Consider the following 14968-nt stretch of genomic DNA (forward strand, 5'->3'; position numbering starts at 1 on the left):
ATGTGAAGTCATTATTACCAAACAACAAAGATGTTACAGCACCTGCCTTGTGTTCCCATTAGGGGGCAGCACCTGCTGTGTTTCTATTAGAGGGCTGGATGGCTGCCAAGATTCAGCTCTCAATAGAAAAGAATAGGGAGAGGAGCTGACTTTGTCACTGCCTGTGTTATGAATGTGTGTGCACAGTACTTGTAGGTAGAGGTGAATGAGAAAAACATGTTTTTGTTCAAAATATGGGAAAAAAATGTAGACAAAGTTTCTTACTTTTTCGCTGAGATTCAACAGTGGTCATTTGATGAGAAATGTTTAAATTGGAGCACATTAGTGCAAATATAAACAAGATATTTGAAGAAAACGCCTTTAGCAGTCTAGTACAGTACTGCTCACCACGGAAGACAGAAAGTGTCTGCCTGCTACACTGTGACATCACACAGAGGTCCATGACCACAGAGGTCACATGACCACAGTGAGCACAGCTGATTGGTTGCTATTTTTAGATCTTGTTTTGAACAAAGAACTCTGGTCTAAGGAGCCCAGTAATATGTTACATAAGGGGTTATGCTCTGTAATTATCAGGAATACTAATGGGATTAATTCACAAACCCCTGAATACATATATTAATTGTGCTCACATGTAATATTTAAACTTGACTGTAATATTTTATATATAAAATAAACATTTGTGTCTTAGTGTGTTAGCTTTGTGAATGAAGCCCGTAGAGTGGTGTAAAATCAGGCTTTTTTAATAGGAGAAATTGTTGAAATCAATAAATCAACCAAATGTTAATTTACAGCAGTTTGTCTTGGGGTAGGGCTGGTGGGGGGGGGGGGTTGTTAGGCGGTTTCCATCCCCCACCTTTAGCTGTGGAACTGTAATTTTCAAATCTCAGTGGATTCAACTGAAAATAACAGTCATTTTTTTTTCAAATTTAGAGACTTCAACCTGCTGCTGAGGCATGGTATGGGGGATGGGCAACACACCTTTATAAACAGTGCTACCCGTACTAATGCAAGTCCAGAGCCATGTTTAGATAGCTTGTTGGGTGATGATGTTGTCTGCCTTTCAGAGGGGACACTGGAGGTTTAATTCACAGAATTAATACACCAGGATAGTATGCTTATATTCTATACACACATCAATCTACAGTATATTTAATGTAAACAGGAAGCTCTCCAGCAGATTGTTGCAGTGTACATGGATGAGGCAAACCATTTAAAGTATAACTGGAGGCAAACCTTTTTTTCTAGTTATGGATAGAGTGGAGAGGGATTAAAACCCCTGTCAGATTTTATTGCTGTCTGTGTCTCCGTTAGGGAGATTTGCCCTCTCTATTTGTCCTGATTACCATTATCACTGAAAGTAAAAGAAAATCCTACATTTTGGGTTGTACCCAGAAAAGTAATAGGGGGGAAATCTTCCAATGGGGACACTAGAGTCTCCAAGGAATTCTGTTAATTTGCTGGGATTTCTTCTCGCTTCCTCTTTGGCTATGGGACAAGAAGTGAAGGGAAAGGCACAGATGGCGAAAAAAAAATTCTGACAGGTTATAACCCCTCCCTTACTCTATCCAAAATTAAAAAAAGGGATGCCTGTAGTTCTACTGACGGGTGATTAAAATAATCAGCTTTTATTTATTCATGTTGCTTGAGGTGATTGTAGCCCTGTTAGTGCATTTGCGACAGAAACAATTGAGTACTGTCCGTGATACTTTTTGTATTTGCACTAACATACAATTTTGAAGACAAGCTTTCAGGGAGTGTCCCCTTCTTCAAGGTCCAAGCAGTACTATACAAATCACAAAGTTTCATCAGAATGTTAGAAGAGATGGGAAAAAATAACGCTAGAGGTAAGGCACAGCAAAAGCAAAGAAGGGGGGAGGGGGGTAAGACAACACTCACATCACAGAGGGAGTGATGCTTGAGAAGCTTGGGTTTCCCAAAATTAAAAAAAACTGCTGTAAATGATTATAAAGTGTGAGCTGGAGTTTGGATTCAATTTGTTAATGTATCTAAATCTGCTAATACATGTAACACTCCCCTACCTCCAACAAACTGGTGCTGTCTTCTGTGCCTCCTATCTCATTCCTTTCAGAAAAGAAAACTATCATCTAAGTATTGGTAATCTGCAATATATTACATTTTTGGTTTTGGGCTTAATACCGCTTTAATATGCAATACAATGGGAACAACTGGGCCATGGTTACAATACACGGAGAACACCTAGGCAAGGAAAACACTGGCTGTGGGGGCCCGATGGCCTCACAATAAGTATCCATAGACAGCAGGTTGAACACTATGTACATAGACAGTCAGCTCCTGAGCCTAAACTGCAACAACGCTTTTCATAAAAAGGTCTGTCTTTTATTAAACAGCGTTAACTCCACTGACTGTGACAATAGATAGTAAGCTTCTGGGGCTAAAATGACAATTCCACTTCTCAAATCAGGCCTTAGGGGTCTTTAGCATGCTTAGTGTTGGTATAGAGAGTCAGTTCTTGGGCCTCGCAGACCAACCCTGGGCTTCAGGGTCTCCCTCAGTGACCCCTCTGTAGATGCCCCTGTGTGTATTTTAAGCTTTTTATTTAGCATACATTTTCTAGATGTTTTCAAGCCTGGTATGGGTTGTGCAGGGTCCTCACGTATAGTGGGTATTCCTCTATCATGCAGAGCTTAGAGGACCATATTACCACAAATGTATCCCTATCAGGCTCTTCACTATCAAATCAAGCCCCTTAGAAGTGCAGTAATTTGGCACTGGCTATCCGGGGCTCCATACAGATGTCCTTCCTTTCTTGCTGACATGGGTTTCATCAGATAGGAAATGAGGTAAAATCTGGAACAGCTACAGTGAATAAAAGAGCTTTTTTTTTTTTTTTAAAGAAGTTAGTAAAGGCTAGAACAGTGGTTGTTGCACTTCTTGTCTGGTAAAACCCTTGTCACCAAGACTAAAAGGGAAGATATATCTGTTCTGTTTTCTATATCATTTATCTTTATTGCCATAGGAACATAGAAGGCAAGAATGTTAGTATACAAGTCATGGTTGGCACATACGTTGCATGTCCCTTAAACCAATAAATGTGATTAAAAAAATCCAAGCGTTCCTTCTTCCTTGTCTGACCCCCCAAACAAAGCATAAGCCTTTTTTTGTATCACATAATGTTGTCAATTTGTATGGCATACCATGAAGATCTAAGGATTTTGAGGGGAGAAAAAGGGAAGAGGTCGGGCAGAGTACGGAAAAGGAATGTTGTTGGGAGTGATTATGAAAGGAGGGAATAGAGAGTGGAGGGGGAAGGGAAACAGGTGTAGGGGGTCTAGGGCAATTGTGGGGGGCATAGGTATGTGAAGGAATAGTATAGACCAGTCTTTCTGAGCTAGGGTTCTATAAAACCCTAGGGGTCCTCCAGAGGTTGCTAGATATTCCTTGAGAAAAGAGTAACCGCTGACACCAATGATCTTTTTAGCTATCTTTAAGGGGGCATTCTTCCTATTGAGGACCAATGTAAGGTACATTCTTTCCACTAATCACAGGTAAGGTGGACCTTCTCCCACTGACCACCTGTTTAAAGAGTCCCTTTTCTGCTTACCGCCAGATTAAGTGAGCTTTTCAGTAACCATCAACGTAAGGAAACTCTTCACTGATCATTAATGTAAGCTAGAGAATAGCAAAAAAAATGAATAACTCAGCAATGAAGTAAAAAAAAAGAAGTCAAATTTACTAAAAAAGATTTGTTGGGATTAAAACTGGAAGATAAAATTTTGCAATGCTGCCCTTTGGTAATTCCCAGTAGAGAGATCATTCAAATGGGTTTGAATAATGTCAATGCATTTCAGTCACATAACACCCTGCCAAAGACTTGTCTAGAGGGATCATGAATGGGTGCAAACACAGTGCCTCTTTAACTCCTTCATGGTCCCTTTTTTTGGTAGCTGATTTTTTTTATGTTTAATTTTTTGTATTCAATAAATGTTAATAAAAGCACAATTTCCATAAAATTGCTTGCAACAAATACATTTCATTACATGGGTTATATATATTCTGTATATATACTGTACCTCTGTAAGTCAAAGCTCCTTATCATATTACAATTACAATTCCTGTTACCATATATATTTACATAGATAAGATAGCATCTGGCCTATTAGTCCTTTTACATAACTCAGCTCAAAGATAGCAACTGCTGCATCAACCTTCTTCAATGGGCAGGAAGGGAGTGTTGTAATTCCATGTGTTTTGTTATCAGCTTCATCAGGTAGGCAGAGGTAAGCTGTGATATCAAATCATTGATCATTAATATTCAATAGTCAGTGTAAACATACAATATTACATACAAATCGCTATTTCAATCAATAGGAAAACTAAACAAAGGAAAAATTAATACAACTTATACTTTGTATATTAAAGGATAAGTTCACTTTTCACACCATGTTACATGTTACACTCATGTTGAGGATGTAACATGTTATGAATGAAAGGACCAGCCCTCAAACCCCTGCTTTGACAGCTAGCGCTCGCCCGACCGCGTCACTCATTCGCAGAGGGATGTGATATGCATGACACATGGCAACCAATCGAGGCGTGTTACCTAGATAAGGTGAGGTGTTCTACAGTAGTAAGTGGGTTGCTGCTGTGGGTCCCTCCCTAGCGGTCCCCCTCCCATAGCAAGTGGGCCAGACCAGCATTATGGAGACCTTCAACCTAGCCATATGGTATGAGAGTGAAGGAGTTACAACAGGATACACATGAGATCTGCGCTCTGTGTCTGGTGGGATCTCATTCTGTTACTGGCAGTGAGGTAACAGAGGTACGCTGGCTGGTGAAGTCATGGTGTATAGCGATGGGAAACCACCTAACACACATATCCAATTTATTACTATACACCAAATTGCAGATGGTTCTTTTTATCATCTGATGAAGAGGTCCTGTCAGGCTAGGTGTCAAAGAGACAATCTTTTACTCGCCTAGAGTGTGCCAACCTACAGAGCATGCAGCTACTGTACAGCCAGACATGTGCAGTACTTTAAAGTGTGCTCAATGCCTCTGACTCTTTATGCATCAGTACATATGCAACAGTAGGTTGCATTTGGGGAAGGAGAACAGACCAGGACCTTACATGAAGCTGGCAAGTGAAGGTGGATGAAAGATAAGTGCAGTCTAAGGTTGCAGTTAGGGGGAAAAAACAGACCAAGAGCTTAACCACTTGCCTACCAGGCACTTATACCCCCTTATTTACCAGGCCAATTTTCAGCTTTCAGCGCTGCCGCACTTTGATTGACAATTGCGCGGTCATGCAACATTGTACCCATATGAAATTTTGATCATTTTTTTCTCACAAATAGAGCTTTCTTTTGGTGGTATTTAATCGCCACTGGGCGCTTTACTTTTTGCGCTATAAATAAAAAAATTTTCTTTGTTTCTATGATAAAATTTTTCAAACAGGCATTTTTTCTCCTTCACTGATGTGCGTTGATGAGGCGGCACTGATGGGCACTGATAGGCGGCACTGATGGGCACTGATAGGCAGCACTAAAGGGCACTGATAGGCAGTACTAATGAAGTGGCACGGATAGGCGGCACTGATAGACAGCACTAATGAGGTGTCACGGATAGGCGGCACTAATATGCAGCACTGATAGGCGGCACTGATAGGTGACACTGATGATGGGTACTGATAGACGACACTGACTGGCATCACTGCTGGGCACTGACTGGCACAACCCCTGGGCACTGACCGGTGGCACTGACTGGCAGCACTGCTGGGCTGCACTGGTGGGTGGCAGTGGTGGGTGGGCACAGGTGGGTGGCACTGGTGGGCACAGGTGGGTGGGCACAGGTGGGTGGCACTGCTGGGCACATGTAGGTGGCACTTCTGGGCACAGGTAGGTGGCACTGCAGAGTGGCACAGGTGGGTGCACTGCTGGGCACAGGTGGGTGATCTGCTGGGCACAGGTGGGCGGAGCTAGTGGGTGCACTGCTGGGCACAGGTAGGCGGAACTTGCGGGTGGCACTGCTGGGCACCGATCATCAGGGCACTGATCATCAGTGCCCTGATGATCGGTGCCGATCCCCGCTCTGACAACTGCCGGTTCTCGGCAGTACTTTCCTCACGATCTGACAGCGTGAGGAAAGTGCAGTCGAGAACCGGCACTTGCATTTCCCTCTGATCAGCGTGTCATTGGACACCGCTGATCAGGTGGTAAAAGGCCGCTGTGATTGGCCTTTTACCACATCACGTGATCAGCTGTGTCCGTAGGACACAGCGATCACGGAGATCGCCGGGTGCGTGGCCCCTGGGGCGCGCAGGAGAGCGCGTTCTGGGGGGACGTCATATGGCGTCCACTCAGAACTGGCCGGCCGCAGTGCAGCCGTCATTCGGCTATCTGCGGTCGGCAGGTAGTTAATGAAGTCTGAAAGATAGGTCATGTCTGAGGTTGAAGCTGGGGGAGGAGAACAGACTAGGATCTTGAGTTAAGTTGGCAGTAACGTGAAGTTTGGTATTGAACAAATATGGAGAAGGGTCTGCTCTAAGTCTTATGATTGGAACTAGATGGAAAAGGATTTCTTAATTCTCCTTATCAGGAAGAAGAGACCTGTTATGGCCTCTTGGATCTAAAGAATTTGAAGGACCTTCCTTGGCTGAAGTCTGACATAGCAAGATAATGAATTAGGAGTCTGATTTTGGGTCTTTTACTGGAAAAGGATTGAATAAAGGAGGGTCTGATCTGAGGTCTGTAATTGGATGAAGAAGGGTATGATCTGAGGTTTGTAATTGGGTGAAGGAGGGTCTGATCTGAGGTCTGTAATTGGATGAAGAAGGGTATGATCTGAGGTATGTAATTGGATGAAGGATGGTCTAATCTGAGGTATGTAATTGGATGAATGAGGGTCTGATCTGAGGTTTGTAATGGGATGAATGAGGGTCTGTTCTGAAGTATGTAATTGGATGAAGAAGAGTCTGACCTAAGGTCAGGGAATGAGGTGTGAGGTATTATGTGAGGTATAATGAGGTGTGAGGTATAATGAGGTGTGAGGTATTATGTGAGGTATAATGAGGTGTGAGGTATTATGTGAGGTATAATGAGGTGTGAGGTATTATGTGAGATATAACGAGATGTGAGGTATTATATGAGGTTATAATGAAGTGTGAGGTATTATATGAGGTATAATTAGGTACAGTGAGGTGTGAGGTATTGTGTGTGAGGTATTATATGAGGTACAAGGTATTATATGTGAGGTATAATGAGGTGGAAGGTATTATATGTGGTACAGTGAGGTGTGAGGTATTATTTGTGGCACAATGAGGTGTGAGGTATAATGAGGTGGAAGGTATTATATGAGGTACAATGAGGTGTGAGGTATTATATGTGAGGTATAATGAGGTGGAAGGTATTATATGTGGTACAATGAGGTGTGAGGTATAATGAGATGTTCTCATGGGGCTATAATATGATATAGTGAGGTATGAGGTGTGAGGTATAATGAGGTGGAAGGTATTATATGTGGTACAATGAGGTGTGAGGTATTATATGTGGTACAATGAGGTGTGAGGTATAATGAGGTGGAAGGTATTATATGAGGTACAATGAGGTGTGAGGTATTATATGTGAGGTATAATGAGGTGGAAGGTATATGTGGTACAATGAGGTGTGAGGTATAATGAGATGTTCTCACTGGGCTATAATCTGATATAGTGAGGTATGAGGTGTGAGGCATGATGACATATATGGTGCAGTCAGTACTGAGGTACATCCCCTCTCCTGGTGACGCCCCAATATTTAGTAGTCCGGCCCATACATACAGGCCCAGTGGGAACCCTCTTGTGTAACTATGACAATAGGAGGTTGGCAGCCATTTTGTTGTAGTACAGAGAGTCTGTTGCTGGAGACAGGTTGTCCCCTGGGACGGGCACTTGGTGTGGGTTTCTCATTGTTGTATGGCATTATATGATGATTATTCATTGGTAAGCAGTGAGAAGGAGCGATGTCAGCGCTGTGTGTGGCCTGTATATCTTTGGGAGGTATTATACGGTATAGTGAGGTGTGAGGTATCATGGCGTGTGCTGTGCAGTCAGTACTGTGGTATATCCTGTCTCCTATCAATAACAATGGAGACATCTTCATGTTTAGCGGTCAGGCCAGTAACATACAGGCCCAGTGTGAGCCCTCTTTGTAACCATGGCAACAAAAGTGTGACAGCCATTTTGTTGTAGTACAGAGGAGCAGTTACTGTTTGTTCCTTGGAATGGGACTGGACAGGGTATGGGATTATTATTATTTTATGGCCTTCTATAATCATCATTCAGAAGAGGTGTGAGCGCTCCACATGGACTGTATATCTCCTATGGCTCTGCACCGCAATGATGCGACTCCAGTTCATGTACACAAAGCCTCCAAGGTGAAAAGCAGTCTCTTGTCACAGTTCTGAAGTCTCCAATAGCAACCCCAAGATACTCAAGTGCTCCACGGGTCACCATCTACACCTGGGGTAGGCAACCTGCGGCTCTCTAGCTGTTGTACTATATTTCCCATAAGACATTGCAAAATTGACAGTTACAGCTATGACTTGTAGAGGCATGATGGAACTTGTTGGAGGATGCCTGCTCCGGATGTTTGAGAGCTCCTGTGATGGTGGGTGTGAGCAGTAACGGCTGGAAGTGTCTTAGCAACATCCTAGCAACAGGAAAGGATGGGATGATGCCATCTCTGGGAGTTTTTCAACCAGGCTTCAGTAGTGGCCTACACCTGTAGCAAGGCTGAAGCATAGCATATTGCATGGCTGTCCCATTCGCCTACGTAGCAACAGTACATGGTACACGTGAGCTGCATTCCAAGCAGCAGAGCCACTACCACAGATATTCCAGTTGTACTTGGTGTACCGGATGTGCTTCAGCAAGAGTTCCATGTGTTCGTATGTTTCCTTCATGTGTGCAGCATAGCCAACAGGGTATGCAAATGACAAAAACAGAAGATTTGTATAAAGCTGTATGTGATAGGTTTACCATTTGCGGACCAGCAATGTACCTGTATGTCGCTGTCCGCGCTGCCAATCTCTACTTGCGATCCGGAGCTTTCTGATCATGTGACCGCTGTGACAGCCAATCATCGTGGTCACATGATTAGAAGCCTCTTAAAGAGCCAGGAGGCGCCTGCGTTAAGGGGTTAAAGCTGAGGAGCGCTGGGCTTCCCAGGAACTTTTTCCATAAGCAGTATACAGTATTTGCCCACTATGGCATGCTTACCTTGTGCATTTTTTTTCTTCCAGCAGAGAAGAGGCCGTGGTTCCCCACTGACGCTCAGATTCATAAAGTGCAAGTCACCGTATAGAGCACAAGTCTTGAAGCTGGCGGAGTGCTGAGCACATCAGTTATGGTGAGTTTCTAGATTTATCATTGGACTTGATGATACTTGATGATACTGTGGCTTGATGAAACTGGCATCCCATAATATGTGACATCTGTGTAGTGATTGCATGGGGCTTCTGTGTGCCATCTCTAATGTTTTAGTCCACATTCTATAAAGTGAAGAGAAATGTAATATATTGCAGCTTGCCAGTCCATAGATGTGGTGGCTCCACTAGTTTTCTTTATGTAGCCGGACATCACAAATGGGGTTGTGATAGAAATTTATATTTCTAATTATTTTATCCAGTTGACACCAATGATGGGGTTTGTTTTATCCTTCTGGCACCAGCAATCTGAGACGTATTTTGAACCTTTGACACTGATATAGGCCCTATTTTACTCCAGTGACACCAGTGATGGAGCTTTTTTTTCCTAATGACACCAATAATATAGTTATTTTAGTGCTGGTTCACACTGATGTGGTGCGGGATTTGCAGGGAATTATTTTAATTTCCCGCACCACATCAGAGTCACACTCCGTTTATGCGAACCACTGCAGGTGTCTGTGTTAAAGTGTTACTAAACCCACAACAGTAAAATCAGTCTGTATATGCAGTAAAGTATGCTGGTTATACTCACTGTGGAACTTAAGGGGTTAATCCTCCACATTGTTTAAAAAGTCTCTTTGATCCTGTCTTCTCTCATCCTCCCCTTCTCCCACTACCCCCAAAACATCTTCTGATAGTACAAAGCCCTAGGAGACGCTCTGCACATGCTCCACAGAGCATTGCTAGAGAGTTTTTGTTTTTGGGAGGGTGCATGTGATCGGCACAAGGCCAATCAGCACTGTGCAGACAGAGGGTCAAAGGTCATTGTTGTAGCCCCTGGCTATCAGTCATGTAGCCTCATAAGACAGTGAGAGGAGAATGTAAACTCCTACTACAAGATTACCAGTGCTCAGCTGGATGCTGATAGAAGTCACAAGACCGCTCTAAATGCTGTTGAGTAAACGTATTTAGCAGTTTATTTTTACTAAAATTATTGCATTTCCATGTTCAGTGTACTGTGGGAGACCAGGTATAGTGAATGCAGGGTCCGGGGTTTAGCAACATATTAAGTGAACGACACCCCAAAAAGGTTTGCAGGTTCGGGTGAGTCAGATCACATAGTTGTGAACACCCATGAGTCCTGATTTCAGTGCAAAAAAAAAAGGTATGCACCTTTCCTGCGGGAAAGACTGCAAAGAATGGCATGTGATTTGAACAGGAATACAGTGCGATTCCTGTCCGAATCACATGCGGTTTCCCACACTGCAATAGTGTGAACCGGTCCTTAAACTATGGAGCAGATTGAGGAGTATCAGAGAGAAGAGGTACATCCTCTGCACTTGTTTGTGGGTCAAATTGGCATCTATATCCCTTTCCCTGTTCCCTTTTAGATATTAAATGGAGATGTAAATATTTTAGGGTTTATCATAATAGGGATCCTACATCTTTAAAATCCTGTGGGATAGATAGGATGGATGCCCCATGGAGAGGGGGTGATATGGTTAAAAGTATTTCTCAAAATTAAACAAAATGGATCTACCAGATGGGGACTTTGATCCCTAAAGGGTTAAACGCAGAGATTGACATTAATTGTTATTTATCTAACTGGTAGCTTTATCTGAGTGAAATTTAATTGTTTTGGGTGGGTATATATATAGAGGGAACAATATTTATTTATACTGATTTTGATTTAATTTTACATTTTTATTTTTTTATTTTATTTTTAATTTTATTTTCTTATTTTATTTTATTTTTTCTTTATTTTAGTTTTATGTTTAATTTTATTTTTATATTCTCTTAAATTTTTTTTTTTTTTTTTATGTTTTTATCTTTTGTGGTATTTGTTTCCTCAATATGTATATTTACACATCCATACTATAATGTATATTATATATTTACATTTTATTTCTTTTTTAATTTTGATTTTCCTCTTTACATATGTAATCATTTTTTGTGATATGTTTTTAAGTTCATTTGCATGTCTCGGGTCTCCTTATGAGTTTGGGCATGGTTAGTTCAAGTTTATAATAAAGTTTTGTGGGGTTGAACTAACGAGTAGATAGAGATCTGAGCTATTCAATTTGATATCTCTTTGAAGCAGTGTTTCTCAACTCCAGTCCTCATGGACTCCCAACAGGTCATGTTTTCAGGATTTCCCTCAGATGAAACAGCTGTGGTAATTACTAAGGCAGTGAAACTGATCAAATCACCTGTGCAAAATAATGGAAATCCTGAAAACATGACCTGTTGGGGGTCCATGAGAACTGGAGTTGAGAAACACTGCTTTGAAGGAATCTCACAGGGTATGAGCAAGGGATGACAGCTAGTAGTTTACATATTTGTCTTTATTGACCTGTGGAAGAGAAGGGGAGGGACCTTTTATTGCTATTTAAGCGGCCTGAGACTGGAGGTGTGTGTCTTGAGAACGCCCTGTGGGTGGGGCAAAACGTGTCGACGCACTTCCGGTCTGCTGCCCTGACGTCCTGCGTCACTTCCGGTGAGTGGAACGCACGCCAAGCGGTGTGTTCCAAGCGACCATCTTTGGAGCTGTATCCTGTCATCCCTTGCTACAAGCAGGCTGTGAGGTCTCTGGTATGAGATGTGGAAGTAGTGGAACTCATTTGGGGCAATGGAGGCAATAAAATAGATGTTTTTATTCATCTTCACAAATGTGAGTGGTCTGGCAATTTTTACCAATATTGCATTTTTTACTAGCAGTATTAAACTTTTATATATTTTTTCCCTTGCACTGCTGTGGAGTTTGGTGAGAGGAGAAGGTAGGAGCGAGTGGGAGAAAATACCTTATATCCTATATGGTGGGAAGGAGCCCTGAAAGCTTATAAAGGGGGTCTAGGAGTCCATAACATCATAATAGGCGCAATACTCACCATCATCTGGTGAGTGCGGTTGATGTTGGTTTTTCACTGGTGATTGGTGGAAGCATCATTTTGCTTGGATATTTGTTTTTTCACAATTGATTGGGGAGAAAGGACTTTTTCTTTTATTTGGACACTGTAATATGAATGATATTTTTTTAAAAAGGAATTTTTTTTTGAAAGGTCACTTTTAGAGATGAGCGAATTATTCAAAAATTCGATTTGGCTGATTCGCCAAATTCGCGGAATAAATTTGATTCGAGTCGAATATATTCGCTGCGAATTTAACTTATAAAAAGGGTGTTTCTAGGCTTCAGAGAGCCTTTATATTAGTGCAGAACACTGTACCTTTAATTTAAATGCCCTTGGAGTCTGCTGGGGAAGAGAAATAATACTGTCAGTCAGTATGACATGCAGATGAGTGCCGTCGATCTTAGAATCACCGCACACTTCACTCATTTGGGCAGTCACGGGGCCAAAACCAGAGTGTGGAGCCACAGTGTGGCGGTGGAGGTAGCAGCAATGGGAGGCCATACAGCACCCTATGACAAAATGGAACCCACCAGCAGTGTGAGGAGACCTGAAAGTGGCACATGGCAGAGTGTGGCGATGGAGACAGCAGCAATGGGAGGCCGTACAGGGACCCATGACACACTCTGGACCTGGCAGCAGCATGAGGAGGCGGTACAGGGGCCCATGACAGATTACGGGCCTGGCAGCAGCATGAGGAGTCGGTACTGGGGCCCATGGCAGATTACGGGCCTGGCAGCAGCATGAGGAGGCGGTACAGGGGCCCATGGCAGAGTGGCGGAGCGTAAGCAGCTAAAATTGAAGGCCATACAGAGGCCTATGTTAAAAAGTCCCCCCAGCAGCAGCGTGGGGAGACGACTATCAAGAGTCCAATGGCAGAGTGGCGGAGCAGAAGCAGCTTCAATTGAAGGCCATACACAGGCCTAGGTTTAAAAGTCCCTCACAGTTAATTCCAATAACGAACTCTACTCCTCCGTGCAATCTACTTACGAGACCCTGGGCAGGTCTGGGTCCAATTTGTGGTAGAGACTGGTTTTGTTCAGCCATGCTTGAGCGAGTAATAACAGGTCTGTGCTGCCCTTTGGTGTCTGGCTTAATGCGCACAACACTGAACGTCCCAGCGTTTGTCAACGATTTGACGTTAAGTGATGCAAACCCGCTGAACCACGTTCATGAGGAGCCGGTACAGGGGGCCATGAATCAGTATGGACCTGGCAGCAGCGTGAGCAGACGACAGAGGCACATGGCGCAGGGTGGCGGTGGAGGCAGCAGTATTCGGAAGCCATACACAGGCCTAGGTTAAAAAGCGGAAGCCGTCAGCAGCGTGAGCAGACGACAGAGACACATGGCGCAGGGTGGCGGTGGATGCAGCAGTATTCGGAAGCCAAACACAGGCCTCGGTTAAAAAGCGGAAGCCGTCAGCAGCGTGAGCAGACGACAGAGGCACATGGCGCAGGGTGGCGGTGGAGGCAGCAGCAATGGAAGGCCATACAGCACCCTATCACAAAATGGAACCCACCAACAGTGTAAGGAGACCTGAAAGTGGCACATGGCAGAGTCTGGCGATGAAGTCAGCAGCAATGGGAGGCCGTACAGGGACCCATGACACACTCTGGACCTGGCAGCAGCAAGAGGAGGCGGTACAGGGGCCCATGGCAGAGTGGCGAAGCGTAAGCAGCTTAAATTGAAGGCCATACAGAGGCCTATGTTAAAAATAACATGTTTGGGGCATGATTCATGGCGGATTTAGTCAGTTGTGTCAGGAACTGGTGGTTTGAAATCCAGACTAATCCACGCCTGATTCATTTTCACAAACGTGAGTCTCTCAACACTTTGGGTGGACAGTCGTGTCCTCCGCGGAGTTACAATACCTCCTGCCGCACTAAACACGCGCTCCGATGCCACGCTACTGGCCGGGCATGACAGCCTTTCAAGGGCAAATTCAGCTAGTTGGGGCCAAAGGTCAAGTTTCGTTGCCCAGTAGTCAAGGGGATTGTCTACCTCGGTTGGCAGGGTGCTGTCCAAGTAGGCCCAAGCCTGTTGTTTGAGGTCCTGCTCCAGGTCCACCTGATGCTGCTGCTGCTGCGGCTGGTTAGTAGTTTCCTCACTGCGCTGGTGAAGAAAGCTACTCATCATCGACTGCAGACTGAGGCAGCCGCTGCTGGTGGAGCTGCCACTGCTCCTACCACCCCACCCCTCCCCTGCTGCCATGGCAGCGGAACGCGAGCGCACAGGGCCCACAGTGTCTGAGGATGGACGTTGGCGCAGAAAGGCAGAGACCAACTGACTACATAGGTGGTTTTTATAGTACTTTATTTTGGCCTCCCTCTCAGCAGGTGTGAAAAAGGCCACCATTTTTGTACGGTAGCGAGGGTGCAACAAGGTGGACAGCCAAAAGTAATCCCTCTGTCTGATGGTTATTATTCGGCTGTCGCTACGCAAGCAACCGAGCATGCTATGGGCCATTTGTGCTAAGGAATGCGAGGGACTCCCTGCCTCCATCTCCACAGCATACTGCCACGGTGCGTCTGGGTCTTCTGTCTCCTCCTCCTCCTCTACCAGATGCTCCTGCTCCTCCACTCCTGTCCGCTGAGTGGAAAAACCACCCATTTCACTCAATAATTCCTGAGCACCAATGTCCTCCTCTACCTCCTCCTCTTCTTCCTGTCCTGCCC

The 14968-nt window shown here is 44.1% G+C and overlaps 1 long non-coding RNA gene across 1 annotated transcript in view; it reads left to right on the forward strand.

The window, feature by feature from the left end:
* Positions 1-9239: 9239 nt before the first annotated feature.
* Positions 9240-14968, forward strand: part of LOC149453553 (uncharacterized) — a 119620-nt gene continuing 113891 nt past the window's right edge. The window contains exon 1 of the long non-coding RNA XR_016314669.1: positions 9240-9368. This is a non-coding gene — a long non-coding RNA (uncharacterized LOC149453553). The remainder of the gene's footprint in view (positions 9369-14968) is intronic.

Source organism: Staurois parvus, unplaced genomic scaffold, assembly GCF_062004578.1.
Source record: "Staurois parvus isolate SC_StPar_1 unplaced genomic scaffold, SC_StPar_1.0 ptg000448l, whole genome shotgun sequence".
NCBI classification, from domain to species: domain Eukaryota; kingdom Metazoa; phylum Chordata; class Amphibia; order Anura; family Ranidae; genus Staurois; species Staurois parvus.